General features: G+C 36.3%; 2 protein-coding genes across 2 annotated transcripts in view; one reads left to right on the top strand and one right to left on the bottom strand.

Moving 5' to 3' along the window:
- Nucleotides 1-16,374, bottom strand: part of LOC140158017 (intermembrane lipid transfer protein VPS13A-like) — a 202,974-nt gene extending 186,600 nt beyond the window's left edge. Inside the window, 1 exon segment of the mRNA XM_072181266.1 lies at nt 16,278-16,374. The gene's annotated coding sequence lies outside the window, so the exon portion shown is untranslated.
- A 302-nt stretch (nt 16,375-16,676) lies between these two features.
- The window catches only part of LOC140158016 (meiosis-specific protein MEI4-like), a 33,910-nt gene continuing 32,681 nt past the window's right edge, over nt 16,677-17,905 (top strand). The window contains exon 1 of the mRNA XM_072181265.1: nt 16,677-16,794. The gene's annotated coding sequence lies outside the window, so the exon portion shown is untranslated. The remainder of the gene's footprint in view (nt 16,795-17,905) is intronic.

The following is a 17,905-nucleotide window of genomic DNA, read 5'->3' as shown; positions in this document are numbered from 1 at the left end:
AAGAGCTATCTCAAGAACCACTGAACCAATACTAGGCTTGTTTGTACTCATTTTAATGCATTTTTATGCTGATTCCAAATATGGTCATGAAATTTTACAATTCTGAAATTTTTGAATTTTTTTTTTTTTTTTAAACTTGTCATCTGCAGTCAACACCCACATGGGAAGATTTAAACATTGTTAGTCCCATGTATAATAAATTATAGTGTCCCTTTTCCTTCACTATGCTCATCTGCTCACACTTTCTGCTAAATATTATTTCTCTGCCACAATTCTGCAACATTTTTAAAATAAAAATGCCCAGGCTGAAACTGCTTACATGAATATAGCCAGGGTGGGGAGGGGGAAGGCCAGTACTCAGTACTGCTGCTGAAAATTCTTCCTGCCCAGGTGTGAAATTGAGACTTTTTATTCTCTTCTATTACCAAGGTGATGAAATTTACTTAATGTTTTTGCTTTCTTTTGGTTTATTAAAACCTGATTAGCAACATTAACTGCACAGCTCTATTTTTTCGAAATATAATCTAGAATTTCAACACAAAATATTGCCCACCATGTACATTGAATTCCACTGAAGTCTTATATTGCACAGCCATCACAAACCACCTAACATGAGTGAGATCAATATTTGTTTGACTGATTACGTCTCGCCAAAATCTGATTAACATTTAGCAGTGATGCCAAAGCTGCACCTTAGGCACACAATTGGGCTACTTGGCAATCACTTACTCAAAAAAACGTCCAGCTACTTGTCTAAAATTGGGCTACTTTGCAAAAGTCAGGTCGCGGCAGTAGTTTGATGTATTTTCCTTTCAATTTAGCGATTTATAAAGGTTTTGAGAAGCTCCGGATTTCAATTACAAAGGATTTTGTGACCATTTATTGATTGGTTTGTAACTTCCCATTTACTAACAAAAGTTTTTTCCGCCCTCAGGTGACTGGCATTCTAAATTCGGGTCAATCCACCCAAATAGCCAGTATTGGGTGCTTTTTAGGGAAAATTAAAAATTGGGCTACTTGAGACTCCTTTACCGCGGCCTGGCGAGCCAATGTGCCGCACCTTGGCGCTGAAAAGTTTTGGCAAAACCGACATTTAGCATCTCAAGTTTGTCCCTAGGTCAACCTCCCTTATACAGGGTGTTCCATAAAAATTCGGTTCTAACAAATATTGTGATATTTTAAAATGTGTTTTCACCAATTGTTCGGTATTTATGTGAAAGCCACATCCTTAAGGTGATAATTGAGGCATTTTGGAAGTGCTCGATGCATGTTTTAAACAGATTTTAATAGAGTAGAGCAAAGCACACTTATCAATACGCCTTTTCTTGAAGCAAATTGGTCATGGTCTTCAAAAATATGTGACCCGGCAGCACAAATGAGCCGTAAATTCCCTAAATTGTATTCTGAGTTACGGTGTAAAATGTGTACGAAGGTCGTATTCATCGGTAACTTAAGCTGGCCCGACATCTGTCTTATTTTGATAGTCAAAAACTAATCAATAATCCTATTGTTGAAGTGGATAATTAGAAGCTTCTACCTTAGATGGCTATAGAACTTTTAATAGCTCTGGTCTTTGTTTGCTTTTGCTAAATCCTGTTCAAGTGGTGGGTTACCAGGCATTGTATTTTGTACAGGTATGCATAACCAACAATTAACAATGAGAGTACTTTCTTAAACCTCGTTGACTTGGGGATGATTTGAAATGACCGCCCAATTATGACTGTTTGATATTTATTGCCAGCAATGTGGAAAAAGAGACACATGTAAAAACGTAAAAAGCTATAATTTTGTTGAAGGAGCAAAGTTTAACAAACCATAACCCCGCTTCTGGATAACGATTGAAGCAAAAAGATATACAATTTAAAAGTTCATGATGTATATATTTTAAAAACGAAATAAAACAAAATTGACCCCGGTCAAAGTGCTCTTGCTCTCATCAAAAGGCAGTCCCTGAATCGGTTACTTCACTACATGTACCGTACCGTATTCATTCCATTAACCGCCCATGCCCCTATTAAGCACCCACCCAGTGAATTTCCAACAAGCAAACTGATATTAATTTACATGTATTGTAAACTGTGACTGTCCATGCAAATCTGAATCATGGTCTGAAACATATGACACTGCACTGATGAGGCCCAACAAAAATAATTGTTTGTTTGTCCTCCACAGCTTTGAAAGAGGAGGTGCGGGCAGGCGGATTTTTTTTTTTGATTTAGCGTATTCCTGGACCTAGCTAGAGCTAAAAGCTACAATAATTCATGGTGACTTAAAAAAAAAAAATTTGTTTCTTTAATGCAAAGTTATATTTGTGTTCATGTCTTAGTCTTTTAATGATTTAAAAATGGATATAAATCCAATGTATTTTGAAGTCATAAAATAATAATAGATTATGACATGAACACAAATTAAAACTTTGCATATATTGAAGACATAATTTTTTTTTTTTTTTTTTTTTTTGGGGGGGCTTTTTATTTTCAACCATGAATGATCCTACCATTTAGCTCTAACTAGGTCCAGAGATACTCCAAATCTGAAAAAAAGAAAATTGAATAAAAAAAATAAAAAATAAAAATATTGGTCAGGCCTTGAACTGAGGAGCGGGCGGTGGAGGACAAACAAACAACTTTTTTTTGTTTGCCTGATGGATGAATATAGAGCCTATTGTACATGAATAAACAATGTAAAAAATAAGCGCCCACCCAAAATGACTTTGTTATGTGCCCTGGGCGATTAATGGAACCAATATGGTAAGTAGAACCAACCAAAGAGTACCAACTTCACCATGTTTACATTATTTTATTTATTTTATTTTAAAGTATTCAGCAGAATCGAAAATACAATTTACAAAAATCACAGTTTACACACAAACACAAAATTTATACAGCAATTCAAAGGCAGATTTTAAAAGCAACAAAAGAGGCTGATCGGTTTCGAGTTAGCATTGGTCTGAAAAATTAAATTTCTGATATTGATATTGAAACATACAGTCTCACAGTTTTGGTCAATATCTCTACTAACTGGAACTATGAAAAAAAAAGTTGAAAATGCATCCAGTATTCTGGAACAGCCCATTATTGTTGAAGGGGTGTGAGTAATATGTGTCACGGATGGACAATGTGTCACGGACGGACATGGCCAATTCAAATTCAAATAGCAACATTTTCAAGTTAATGTTACATTTTCAAGTTTGGTGCTGTGAGATGAAACATGTACATGTATTTATAAAATAAGATAAATATTTTATAAAAAAAGTTGAACCGATTAAACCGAACAGCCTCAAAAATAACCCATCAGCTGAATACAAGCTGTTATGTCCAATGGGGTCCTTTAAAAAAGATGAGGTCGTGAACAAAGAAAACTGTAAAAAAAATCAAGGAGACATTGTTTTTAGTTTTTACATCAGCCACCTCTCTACTCATGGCAGACTCGGCATTAATAAAACCTTGATGACACTTTAGTAAAAGTTTTTATATAAAATCTAAGCTATTTTGATAGTACCGTATGAGCGACATGATCGTCTTGACCGACATGATGGCGCCCCTCTGGACCAGCTGATTGTAACCGTGACCGAGTTGATAGGCCCCACTGTCTGTACATTCATGAATGACTGCTCAAAGTGTTGTTGTCTCCTTTTCTTTGACCTTTACGTACCTCTCTCATTGTCTTTGGCAAGAATATATGATTCGGGGGGACTCTGGGGTAGCGCTAGGTTGCTTTTGGGGTCCCGGACCCACCAAAATATAGTTCGGACCCCTGTTTTTAAATTTTCTGCAAGTTCAGGGGTCCCTGCAAACCCCCAGTTTTTTCAATCTAGCGCTATTGCAGACATATGGTACTATTTATGCTGCATTTGTGCAACTTTGTGCAACTTTTTTTATTTCTGCAAGTTCTGGGGTCCCTGCGGACACTGGAGTGTTTAGTTCTAGCGCTACCCCTGGGGGGTTTGGTTTGGGTGAGGGGTATGCCACTGAGAATTTGAAAGTGGGCCCATCAATATACCAATTTTTCAAGAAATTTGGGTCAATTGAAATACCGGTACCCAGGGGTAGCATTAAGGCCCGAAAGTCAGGGGTTGTTTTCCTGTGTTTTTCACTCCCGAGCTTGCAGAAAATCCAAATACATGGGGTGAAAATTAAATCTCGGGGTGAAAAATATTTTGCAGTGTAGGCAGGGGTTAGGAGTAAGGTCCAAAAGTAGAGGGTCAGAGTTCACCCCCGAGCTTGCACATATTCCCAATATAGAGGGTGAAAAATTAGTATTTTTTTAATTTAGGGGGTCATTCACCCCCCCGGTCGGGGGTTAACGCTACCCCTGCCGGTACCGGGTACCAAAATTCAAAATTTTTGGCCAAATTTAACATTTGTAATTTTTATGTTGACTTTTCCCCACAAATTTTTGGGAAATTCCAAAAATTGAAGCAAAACTGAGCTTTCCGACAAAAATTGTGAAAAAAGGACCCATTATACCAATATTGGCCTAGAAAAAGAGGTGATTTACCAAAAGATCGAAAACGTTTAATGTTGGCCGATACCGATCTGTGAATCGGAGATTGGTGCCGATATGGACTGCATCGGCCTTGAATCTGAATCGGCAGATGAGCTATCAGCTGCAGATCTAGCTTACCGATCTCTGAACTTGACAGTAATAAAAGTACACAACAATTCTTTAAGCTTACCATTACTTTCTTATGTAACATTACTATTTAATGCCAATATATTTCCAAAAAACGTTGTTACCACCGCAAGAATCATGTCGAATTGTCGTTTCATACTGTATTTTATGTATGTATCCACCCTTTGATAGACCGAATTAAAATGTAAACAAACAATCACGTGTCTCACTGTCTTGTGCTTGCGCTTTTGTCGTCATGACTTGTTGCTGTTTGACATCTGTAACCTTTTGCACATACTGCAAACCTTGCTGTTGTATTTATCAATTGAACTTGCACGCTCGCGGGCAAAGACTAATATTTTCCAAAAATAAAGCCTGCCATCATTCGGCTGAAGGGATTTGTGAATTGCCCAATATACCTACCCCCTCCAGTAACATACGGAGAATTCCATTAGCTCTTAAGTCATAACTGAGCATGCGCGATCATTTATTTATAGACGGTCGCCACATTGTCAATATTAAAACTAGTGGCATAGAACTACGAAACCGTACGATGGTACATCATTTAATGGATTAATGATTAAACTTCCGACAATCGGAGGCACTGAGTGAGTAACGTTGGGACTTGGGGTGTAAAATGGTATTTTATTTGGGTTGATATTGAATGAAAAACCTCTAAAAACGGTCATCATATTACAGGTTTGGGGAATTAAGCTTTGACCGTTAACATTACTGGGGCCCGACTTGAATGAACTTGTACTGGTTGTAAAATAACATTTAAGGAATCTGAATCGGGATCGGATCGGCCCGATCTGCTAATTTTCAGATCGGAGATCGGCAGATCTGATCTTGGGTTGGATCGGCCAACACTAAAAACGTTACCAATGTTTGCGGCACGTCCCTGTATAGACCCCCCCCCCCGGGTCTGATTCTTCCCAACTAACTAAATGTAACTTTTGTAAGCACTTTCGATCAGGCACATACATTGTTTTTAAACAAGAAAAACATTCCCAAAATGTAACACGGTTAATGGTCAATTCTCAGAAGCTGTGTTTGCGCCGTAAGCGCCGGTATTTGCGTAGTACGCTCGACGCAAATAACTGTGCGATCATAACTCTCATGATCGAGAATTAATTATTTTGGCTATAGCCCGAGGTACTCACACCTCCGTCTACTCGATTTCCACTGTCCTTCTCCGTGCGAAGGTCTGAGATGTCTACCTTAAACCTTTCCAGGGTACACATACATGTAAAATACAACTTTTTCTCATAAATACCACTTCCTACCATTCCTCACGTGAAGATGAGACTTAAAAACAAAACATATTTGGTGCATGTTCGTAAATTTTGAGCACATTTGAGGATGTAAAAGACCAGACTTGTGACTGTTATTGTCGCCGTGTTTTGAATTCTTCCTATAAATAGATGCTGTCAGTGTGACATCATCACCGCGACATGAGTTCAGGGTACCCCGTTTCTACGTACGTACGGCATTCATGGCCCTATGGTGAGGAAGGAACAACTAGGGCCATGATGTTTCGGGCTAACATTGTACGGTACATGCAAATTCAAAGCTAGTTCTAGTTCTCGAGTAATTTCCTTGTACGTTTAAATTTAATGCAAAATATCAGGGATATTAGGGGATATGCCCAGCGAGGTCACGTCACACTTCCGGTGTGACGTGCCCAGAACTCCAAATAACTTTCGGAAGCGACAAATTGCAGGAAAGCGTGCCAATTTAAGCTTCCTGTAATATCTATTGCACATAACATACGAAGTCACAAACTTACAAACTTCAATATGCACTTCAAATACAGCAGACCAGCTGTTAATTATTACCGATCCTGTAGAATAACTTAAGGTCGTGCGCCATGAATTGGGGGCCAAATGCATTACATACCAGTACTAAATAAAATTCCCTTTAAAAGGGAAAGCCAGCCTCAATGTAGAAGAGGTCTTGTAATTAGTTTTGGTCAATGTGAAAGGCATTTTTAGGATCACGCTTACATCTACATGACAGTCCACCAAACCATCAACGATGAGAACATGCACACTGAAACAGCCGAAAACATTAATTCCTAATCTCATGTCAACTCTTTTAATTCATTACATGTACTCCAAATTGTTCTGGTCTGTTTGTTTTGTTGTTGTTGTTGTTGTTGGGTTTTTTGTCTTTTCAGCTTTTTACCCACGATATCTCAATTTCCAATTTTGTAATACCAGAACTTACGAACTCAATATCTTCGCTTAGGAATGTCCGATTTCACTGCTTTCGATATATACACTGCCGGTTTGAGTTAACTTACATGTACATTTTATTTTAAAATAACTTAATTAATTCGCAATGTATAGTTTAAGCCTACTATATTATAATAGATAGTGGCCAGCACATTTATAAAGGACTGGTTACTCACTACAATCTTCACTCTTAAACTGTGTTTTTCTGAATGTGCTGATCATGTTGATTGCTATAGTCGGAAACTCCTGCGAAAGCTATGGACATGGCATCTTACATACTCCATTCTATAACAGTCTGCCTAGTGCCTTGTGTGTTTTCTCTTCAATCATTTTGTTGAATGTAATTTTATGAATCAAATAGTTAGGGCCTATGTGTCATTTTATTTATAATAAAGAAGTTATTAAATTTTAAGTAAGACAATTTATTTATCTATAAGTGCATGTCAAATGGGGTACATTGTTCAATACTATATGGTCATTTTCACGGTAAAGGGTGTAACTTTGGATTTTTAACATTTTGATCCGTAGTTTTCTAATAAAGCCACAGAATTCCATACTTTTTGGCCACATAAGTCATCTAGTTAGCAGCTACCTTGGGTAGCATAATCATCTTCAGGAGTTACTGCGTTCAGTTTTAGCAGGCTTAAATGTACCTAATATTGCCATTTTGAAAAACTATAAAAAACAGTAACATTTTTGTAAAAACCTGTGTTTTCTTCAGTTAGTTCATGGATAATTTTTCTTATCCTGAAAGTACGGTCATATGTTCAGTAAACACTGCCACATTAGATTTAATTGTGAACAGCCCTGTATTTTTGAGAACCGGACTTCTAGATTTGTCGCTTCGAGGCTTCATTTTCCGTTAACAATTGTTAACAAACTTTGTGGGTATAGCTTTGGTTCGTAATTCTTGGTTATTTCTTCACTTCTTCTTGATTCATAACAGTTGATATCTTAACTTGAAATGGGTAACAAAAATTAGTCGATTTGCAAGCTTTCAAAATTTTTATAAAATCTTGACTTCAAAGAGCCGTTTTTCCGTTAACTTTTTTGAAGCCTCCGAAACAAACTGTTCAGCAAGCTTGGGCAAATATAAATAAAAGAGCTCATCCAATCTATTTATCAAAATGTAGCAAAGTAGATCTTCAAATCACTTCTTTTTAAATTGTGGAGATATATATCACCGCTTGAAAATGGGACCCAATACAAACTTTCCGTTAACAATTGAAGCCTCCGAAACAAATGAAGCCTCCAAACAACAATAAGATTAATTATCATCTATGCATATCTAAATTGGTGTTTCATACTGATATCTGCATTGTAATTGTTACTTGATATGTGCAAAATGTCATTAATTAAAAAAAATGTTGATGTTATGGTTAATGTTTGAAAAATATACTGATACCCAAAAAGCCTGTTTCGGAGGCTTCACATGCAAAAAACACCATACTTAACAAATGGGTGAAAAAGTTAACATGCTATAAATCTACAATATCTGCCACATAGAATCATTGATTCAATACACACAAGAAAATAACAGCTTAGATGATCCCAACAGTGTTGTTAAAAAAAAAATACTTCTGCAATGTTTAACCATTGTTAACATGAAGCCTCCAAACAAAAAAAATGACTTGCTGTGATAATTTAATTTTTGTCACAACTGAAATTCAATACTTAGAAGCAAAGCATGAAAATTGGTAATTGTGATATTTTTTACCTATTTTTTCATGTCAACTTGTAGTAGTTAGCCAAATATTTTACTTTTATGATCACCTGTGTTGTTAACTGAAGCCTCCGAAACACAAATCGCTTGAATTGCCAATTCTAAAAAATAACTCCAATTTCTGTGAAACTTGGCTGGGAGGTTCCTTTCATCAAGTAGTATTTGTACATGAAGTTAGACATTCAAATTATTTTAGGAACCCAATTAAAACTTAAAAATATGTTTAAGATTGGGAAATTTCCATTGCAAATGACCCTTGATGTTAAAAATTTTCAAAATTGCAATTACAAACATAGCAAAACATGGTATAAAATTTAACTTATATCTGTTGACTTACTTTGGAATGGGATTTCACATGTATTCCAGCTTTCATGTCATAATTTTCTGAGCTTATGTAAAATACATTTTTCTTAGATTTTAACCAAAATGTTATGGAAATGTCAATTTTTTATCAGAAATCAAAAGGTTTAAGCCTTGAAACATTATTTTACTGGAATTTGAGTTGCTTCTATGCATGATTACAGTAAACAGAAACATATTTAAGTGGTTTGAAATTTTGACCCAAAAAATCAAAAGTTACACCCTTTACTGTGAAAATGACCATATGCATAAATTATGCCCATATTATAGCTAGGCCCTAAAAACTTTATTTTGCATCGGATTTTTCCCGTTGAAAAGACAAAACTGATGTTTATGATAGCAACCATTTCATCAATAACATTTTGAGTCATTTTTATCCATAAAACGACACAGGATATGATAGATAACTACTTTCACATCAATATGGTCCATATGATCACAGATTGTTGAGAATCTGTGATATGATCCGGGATATGATGAAGATTTTGATTCTATAGATCTGGTAGCGACGTGATATCACGCTGTTCAGTGGTCAAGGAGTAAGGGCCCCCGGTCAAGGACAGTGATATGACATCATAGGTACATGTAATGTCAGATTTTCTTCTGCTGACCATATGATGCTATATATATTAACTATTATTGTTACATTTAGGCCTTTAAACTTTTAAAGTCATAATTAATTAGTTCAAACATAACTTTGGTAATACTCACTGTTTTAGTCGTTGAAACGGCAAAACATACTTACTTTTCCTAACAAATCGAATTAAAATATTTTAAAAAAATTTAACCACAAAAAGTAAAAAAAATCATTCCAATACCACTAAAATATAATCTCTTGAGTAAACTGACCCCAAACCTGAAACAGGTACCAGCCCCTGAATGGGCTGGCGAAAATTGAACAATTTGCATGTTTTCGTACTTAGACTGATCTAATTCATAAACTGTTCATCAAAACCATATGGCTCTGGTTTTTTTAACATGTATCAAAAGTGTGAACTGAGAGGGTAAAAATGAAATTGACAGAAGACACTTAAAATATGTCGTTTCTCAAAGCAGATGACTTGAATTTTATGAAAATACAAAACTTGGAGCTTAATTCTGTTCATTTGGTCTGTAAACTTTGTAGACCCTTTCAAATGAGATTTTTTTATAAAAAAGCAACTTGTTGCCAAAGCTAGATATTGCTTACTGTAATGCCCATTAGTTACCAAATTAGTTGTCATAGGAAAATAATGAGTCCCAGTTACTATTGACCAAATATGGCCATTCTGCGATCACTTTTAGGTAACTTTTCAGGCATGTGAAACTGAAAAATGGGCAAAATAGCAGGTTTGGTGGGCAAAAATATGCTCTAAATGTAATTAATTTCATCCACATATATTGCTAATCCATATGTGAACAAGGTAATGATAACCAAGTACTGACATATCAAAATAAGTTCGATAATGCATTTATAGTAAAAATGTAACTCTAGATACTCGTGGGTTTCGGATGTTACATTATTTTGTTTAAAACATGCATTATTTGCAGGTATCTGGCCCTATTTCTAAGCACATATTAGTTCAAAAATGTAAATGATAATCACTGTCAGATGATTAAACCTATCACTTGAAAATCTAATCATCATTAAATGATATTTTCATCTTACTGAAGAAATTTTTTAATTTAGATGTATATACATGTACTGATATGGCATTTATTCATACATTGTTACCCACATCCTTATTGTAAATGTGCACTGGAAATCATAATAAACCAAATTAAGGTGGTATTGGATGCATTTTCTAGAAATTAAAAAATGCTTTGAGCATGTTTTAAATAGATTAATTGAGTAGGGTAAAGTACACTGATCAATATGCCTTTTGTTTGGAGCAAATCGGACATACGGTTTCCATAATACATCAATTTATATTTTCTTTGTATCCTATTGTTTTTGTCAATAATCAATGTAGTTAATGAGCTAAAATGACTGTAAAGGCTCATGAATATGTAATTTTAGCCAATATTCTGCTAAAAATCAATGCATAAATGTTCAGGGTACTTTTATTTTACATAATTTTGCCCTGAAACTTGGTCAAAGTGTTTCTAATATGTCCTAATGTATTATATAGTGAAGCCGCCCTCTAATTTGCATATTTGCATAATTAATGAGCTAATTTGCATAAATGCTAATTAATTATGCAAATATGCAAATTAGGGGGCGGCTTCACTATATAATACATTAGAACATATTAGAAACACTTTGACCAAGTTTCAGGGCAAAAGTATGCAAAATAAAAGTACCCTGAACATTTATGCATGGATTTTAGCAAAATATTGGCAAAATTATATGCTAATGAGCTTCTCCAGTCATTTTAGCTCATTAACTTTATTGATTATTGATAAAAACAATAAGATACAAAGAAAATATAAATTGATATATTTTGAAAACCGTATGTCCGATTGACTCCAAACAAAAGGCATGTTGATCAGTGTACTTTTTTCTACTCAATTAATCTGTTTAAAACATGCTTAGAGCACTTTTATAATGCCTCCATAACCACCTTAATTAGCTCCCTGAAGCATTAAGTTGATAATACAAAGGGCTACACCTTTCTTACAATCATAATCAGGCTTTCTTTTACGTCTTCCCAACTTAAGAGTGTTTCGGATGTTACATTACGTTAACATGCAATCAGGCCTTATATTAAGTACTAGCGGGAGACCCGCGCTTCGCGCGGGTCCCCGCTAGTTGAGTAAACGGGAGCGGTTAGTAAACGGGATTGGTTAGTAAACGGGACTGGTTAGTAAACATGGTAAACGGTGATGATAATTATGCTCTCTTGGTGTAGATTATTCATCCAGTAATAATCAGATGTTGATAATCATGTTAGCCCACATGTTAGCTCCTGTCATGTATAGAAGCTAAACGTTTATTTAAATGAATATCCAGATCTGTGCATGATAATGTTGTTAGGCCTACTCACTCAATCCCGTCACATTTATTTTGCAAATTCTGTCACCCAATGACCCCTTTTTTCACCAGCTTACACCTAATTACCCCCTTTTTAATAATAGAAATTTACACCAAATCTGCAAAAGGCAAATTTTCACAAAACGTTGCTCAGAAAGTTATATTTTACGGTTAATGGCACTTTTAGCGCATAAGAAGTGCCACTTTGGGACATCCGATAACAATAATCAAACTCGCGAAATGGCTTCAATTGGGTCTTTATTTTGAATTTTCTTTATAGGGCCTACTAAGGGGCCACACCCCCCCCTCAGATACACTTACGCTTTAAACGATGATAACAACATTAGTGTCAAAATGGTACTTCAATTGAGCTTTTATTTTGATTTTCTTTTCAAATACTCAGCCCCCCGACAACCACTGCGTATGGATAAAGAGGTGTCCGTTTTGGCTTCTGTTTTGGACACCTGTACACTTTAAAGCAATGATAACAACAAAAACGGCCCCCGAAATGGCTTCAATTAGGCCTAGGCCTTTATTTTGATCAAGTGTCCAATTCTGAGGGGACACAACCCCCACAGTGTCACCGACCCTATAACTTCATGGCAGGAATCGCCATGGTAGGTTGAATCCACAGCCACGATTAGCCATTTGGTTCAAACCTTTAAAGCTCTTTAGAACTAATAATTAGTCGAGGGACATAACTAAGGCTACTCACAATAGCGGGTAATTGATCTTGGTTGTGCGTGAATAAGCTTGTATACCCCATTGAGGTCAATGGTCATCGACTTTTATACTGCCTACAGTGAGTGCAGCTGTACTACACGCTGTAGTCCATACAGGGTATTACAGAACCAACGCAATACAAAATGGTCAGATTTTGAGTTCAAAGCGCACGGCCAATTTTCAAAGCGCATTCTAGCGACTATCATATCTGTTCAACACGTATTTTCAAGTTTATGAGACCACATCTGGTTTCTTGAGAAAAATTCATTTTATGGGAGATATTCATCAATTTCTAACCCAGTATTCAAGATATTCGCCTGATATCAAAATCGCATAGCAATTCACGTGTATCGATCCCGTGTATTCATTTTAGTGTCCCTGTTCCACCAAATAATTATTAGCCAGGCGGTGTCGGTGTGCCCCCCCCCCCTCAGACAACCATCTGCAGCGAGCGACCTATCTACGGCGAGCGACCTATAAACCTAGACGCAGTTACGTGTCAGGGTGCGTGACACGCCACTAATCACAAGCGCTGCATTTGACGCGCTTTTTGGTCATGACCTGAGCCGTAAGGTTATTGACCTCAACGGCCTAGCAACCGATCATTTTTTTTGTTATTTCCATAGTGTTTGAATAGTTTTGCAAAAATGAACTTTTGATGGTTTAATGGCAATATGTACCCGATCAATGTACGAAAAAATCAGAGCTGAAAGTGAAAGCATCTCGGAGCCTGCTTCTGGACAAGATTTAGCGACTTCCTTTTATTTATATAGATGCCTGAACCAGGAGCTAAAATGAGCTTCTGGTCCCAAAGATGGCTCCTGGTCCTATAGTTTGTAGTGTAAAATATTGGACACACCAGGAGCCAAAACTTGGCAACCATGGGGTAAAAAAAAGCCTGGGTGCCTGGTTAATATAAGCCTTGCATGCAATTGCAATCTAATTGAACTTATTGAGGGAAACATTTGGGACATTTCATTATTTTAGCATAATATCAATCACTTTGAATCAGAAAACCTGTTGAAATTATTCAAATGATTCAAAATATGTACAAATACGTGTAGACCCTATAATTAAAGGCAGTGATTCGGATGTTACATGATGTTAACATTTTTACAAAGTTTGATGGTTGGAAGTTGAATTAACAAACATGAGATCATTGCATATACAACAGGTATGTTGCCATGATGGACACTCAGAATTTTTTTAATGCAAGACACAATCATTTATCATTTGCACTATATAAAATGTGCAAAAACTGATCGTATTAAAACAGCTCATAAGTCTGTGTTAACAAATAATTCCCATGAAACTTGTTCTGTTGTAAGAGTATTTTTCTTAGTGGTTAATTTGTTTCCATTGATAATTTATTGTTTTATCGGACATAATGAAGCTGTATGAAGCATACTTAAGTATTTCTCCTGCTTCGTTTCTGGTATATGTGCATAGTGATTCCAATATAGGCCTAACAGGTGTACTAGGGTGCATCTCTTGCCCCTCATGTTACACAAATTTCTTGTCCCTAGTCTCAAAACGTTCCATTGGTCAAAATATTACCCCATATCAAATTTGAAATTATTCCGAAGTCGTTTAGGGGGCCTCCGTGACGTTGAAATTGTTGGTCAATTGCCATACCATATGCATAAGGCAGCTATTTTGTTTTGCATGGTTAACATTAGAAATTACTGCTGCCCTATGTATTTTGTCCATATAGTTAGGACTATTATATGAATCAAGATGTTAAAAAAGCCCATGTCCCAAAATTAAACATAAGGGAGCTATCTACAAGGACCAAGTTTATGTAAACATAAAACATGATAAAACAATCACTTAGACCATGTTAAAAATAGAGCAAGATTGTTAACGGAAAATGTAACGTCCGAAACATAATTTTCAAGTGCTCAAAATTTTTTCATGTTAGAAATTATTTAGGTAAATCTTGGATTTCTTGGATCTTGTACTAGAACATGTGTTCATAAAATATTGAACAGAATACTCAGAGCTGATCTGGTTTTATTTTGTAAACAAAACAAATTAGTTACTTTTGTTAGGTTGACAAATTTCCGTTAACAATTGGACATTTGGTCTTGTCACAAGTAAAGAAAGAAAACTGGGACAAATTTGGTTAAGCTATGGGAGATTAGCCTAGGTCTACTCTACATAAAAATATAAAAAGTTATCCGGAAATAGGTCATGTGTTTCTGCTGGGATCTCCCAAAGTGTCATTTAGCCTTTTGATACATGTTAAAAAAACCAGAGCCATATAAAATTATATATCACTGTAAAGCTTAGGGTACCAGGAATACATGTATACTACAAACAATTGGTCAATATACAGGGTGCCACAAATGTCATATAGGGTGGAAAAGTTAAATTTTGGTTCAAAAAGTATACAATTTTGTTCCTCTCTTAAAATTCCTGTTCTGCTGAAACCTTTTTAGATGTGCTAATAACGATGGGCGCCTTATTTATTTGTGATTGGTTGCAAAAACCATTCATCACAATCGTAAGCCAATCAATGAACGCGACGGCCTTTTATGGTATAAATAATGTGACCCGCCAGTAAAGTATGTCTAACCTGATTGGTTTACAAAACTACTTTGATATTTAAATTGCTAAGCCAGTCAGCGTGCTCGATGCTTAACATTACAATCTGGTCGTAGAGGTTTTCGAGAGGCGAATTAATGTGCATGCGTGGTGATCCAGCGATCGAGTATATAAATTCAGCATGACTTCTGCTCTCGCAGGTGCAATAACAATACATGGACACAATCACTGACATTTACACAATGAAATAATGAATTATTTATGACATGCATGGGCTGGATTTTTTGCGATCGAGGTAAGGTTTTCGGCCTGTCCCTGCGTGAATATTGTTAGTTTTCAGCATCAAAGATACTTGCGATGACCAGTTTTTTGCGGACACTTTGATAACAGGTAACTTTTGTAGGTCATAGGGTAGAAACGATAGTTGTACAATTGTACGAAAATATACATTTTGTTATAGGCCCAAAATGTTTACAAAAATATATTGGTCCACACGTTGTGCATGCAAGGGTAGCGCTAAGTTGCTTTTGGGGGTCCCGGACCCACCAAAATAGAGTTGGGACCCCCTGTTTTTAAATTTTCTGCAAGTTCAGGGTCCCTGCAGACCCCAGTTTTTCAATCTAGCGCTATTGCAGATATACTATTTATGCTGCATTTGTGCAACTGGGACCCACCAAACTCTACTCCGGACCCCATACTTTTTAATTTTTTGCAAGTTCGGGGGTCCCTGCGGACACTCGAGTGTTTAGTTCTAGTAGCGCTACCCCTGTGTGCATGTATTCAGTTGTTCGACGTATAATTAGGCGATCTACATAATAATAATCATGATAAATGTCACAATATATATTTTTGTAACCGTAGTCCGTACCTTGCAGTTGCATTCATGCATACACAGTACACACAATCATGATAATCATTCATGACAATGCATGAATGGCAATGGCATGCACAGTGGAATACCGCAGTGTAGTCTCAGAATGAAATTGATTTTGACAGCCGGCAGTACATGAGTAGCATTAGACAAGCTTAAAATCAGCACTTAAATGCTTTCCTTTTGTGCATAATAAACATATTCCACAAAACTTACGTAGTTATTTATTAAAATAAATAATAATCTTACCTAGCTTCACGTTAAATGGTAAAATACGTATGTTTTAGCCTCGTAAATGGTTCCAGTACATATCCATACACGAAAAAATTATGCAGGATGTTTTTTTTTTCTCAGATGAGGAGGTCATAGGTCACAGACGTGTCCACTTGATTGCAGGAATCTATTATGATGATTGAAATATAATTTTATATCTTCTAATTCTTCTGGCTTTTATTAGCCGCATTGCACGGTTTTTTTTATTTAAACTAATACAACAATAACATATTTTGTGGCAAATTTAATACAACTGACCTGCTTAAGCTTTCAGAAAAAGAATTAAAATTAAAAATAATTATTTCACTAGCCCCATCTTAAAAATTGAAGCGTCCTAACCTAGATGATGGCGCTATTTTGCAAAACAACGTGGACCTGGTGGACAGCTGTGGACTCTTTTGCTTGATTTTGAGTACAAAATTTACCAAATCCAAATTATTTCGCACGTTGCAGTAATTATTGTTGTTTTGCTTTGAACAGCCAGAACAAATTGGTAAGTAATTTGAAGACGTAGGGTTTCGTAAAACTCATAATATTCATGATAACTGGTCATGCTAATTGTCACTGTCAGTGTCAGAATGAATGGCTGAGAGTGATGTTTACTTTTTTTGTCTCAAAACTTTCAACCAATTAAAAAACATTACAAGGTGTTGTCTAAGCTTTTTGGAGCGTCGAATACCGAGCTACCTCGGTATACCATTAAGTACATCTGTCAGCAGCAGGATTAGTGCCCCTGTTAAATCAATAACATTCAGCAGAAACCATATGCTACCAAGAGGCCGCGGGGCATATAGCGGGGTATCCAATTTCGTTTGCATCACAAGTCCTGACTGCTTTGCTTACTGTAATATCACCAACCTTGTCCTTGTTGCAAGGGCCAATCAGAGCCAATATACTGCGCATGTTGAAATCCTCCGGTAATTAAAAATTCCTTTAAAAAGGAAAAGGGCAAACAAAGGATTGGGTGTAACTTTATGGGTGTACGCTAGTAATTAGTGTGAATGTGAATCAATGTGAAATGTGTTTCTTTATTATACGATATTCTCTGTAGATATAATTTGTCTATTTGTATGTGACTGCTAATGTCAATATGAGGCCGTCGTAGTTCGTACGGGGGCTCAAACTCGGTGGGTGGATGTAGTTTTCTTTTGTTATTCTTATTATTATTTACTGAGTAGTCCCACGTGCATGGGGTGGGTGTTAGATGAAAGTAGTCCCACGGAGGACCTTTTTTATACTTTGGTGCATGTAACCCTACAGGGGGCCCATTTTCCTTATTAACTTATTAAAGTCCTGCGTGTGTGGGGTGGTTGGGTGTTAGATGAAAGTAGTCCTACGAGGGGACCTTTTTATACTTTGTTGCATGTAGTCCTACAGGGGCCAGTTTTCCTTATTATTATTTATTAAGTAGTCCTACGTGTATGGGGTAGGTGGGTGGGTTTAAGGTGAAAGTAGTCCCACGGAGGACCTTTTTTATACTTTGTTGCATGAAATCATACGGGCCAATTTCCTTATTTACTGTAGTCCCACGTGTATAGGGTGGGGTGGGTGGGTGTTAGATGAAAGTAGTCCTACCGGGACCATTTTATACACTTATTTGCATG

Source organism: Amphiura filiformis, chromosome 7, assembly GCF_039555335.1.
Source record: "Amphiura filiformis chromosome 7, Afil_fr2py, whole genome shotgun sequence".
Taxonomy (NCBI): Eukaryota; Metazoa; Echinodermata; class Ophiuroidea; order Amphilepidida; family Amphiuridae; genus Amphiura; species Amphiura filiformis.
Note: the sequence above shows the minus strand (reverse complement) of the source record. Positions and strands in the feature narration are given on the sequence as shown.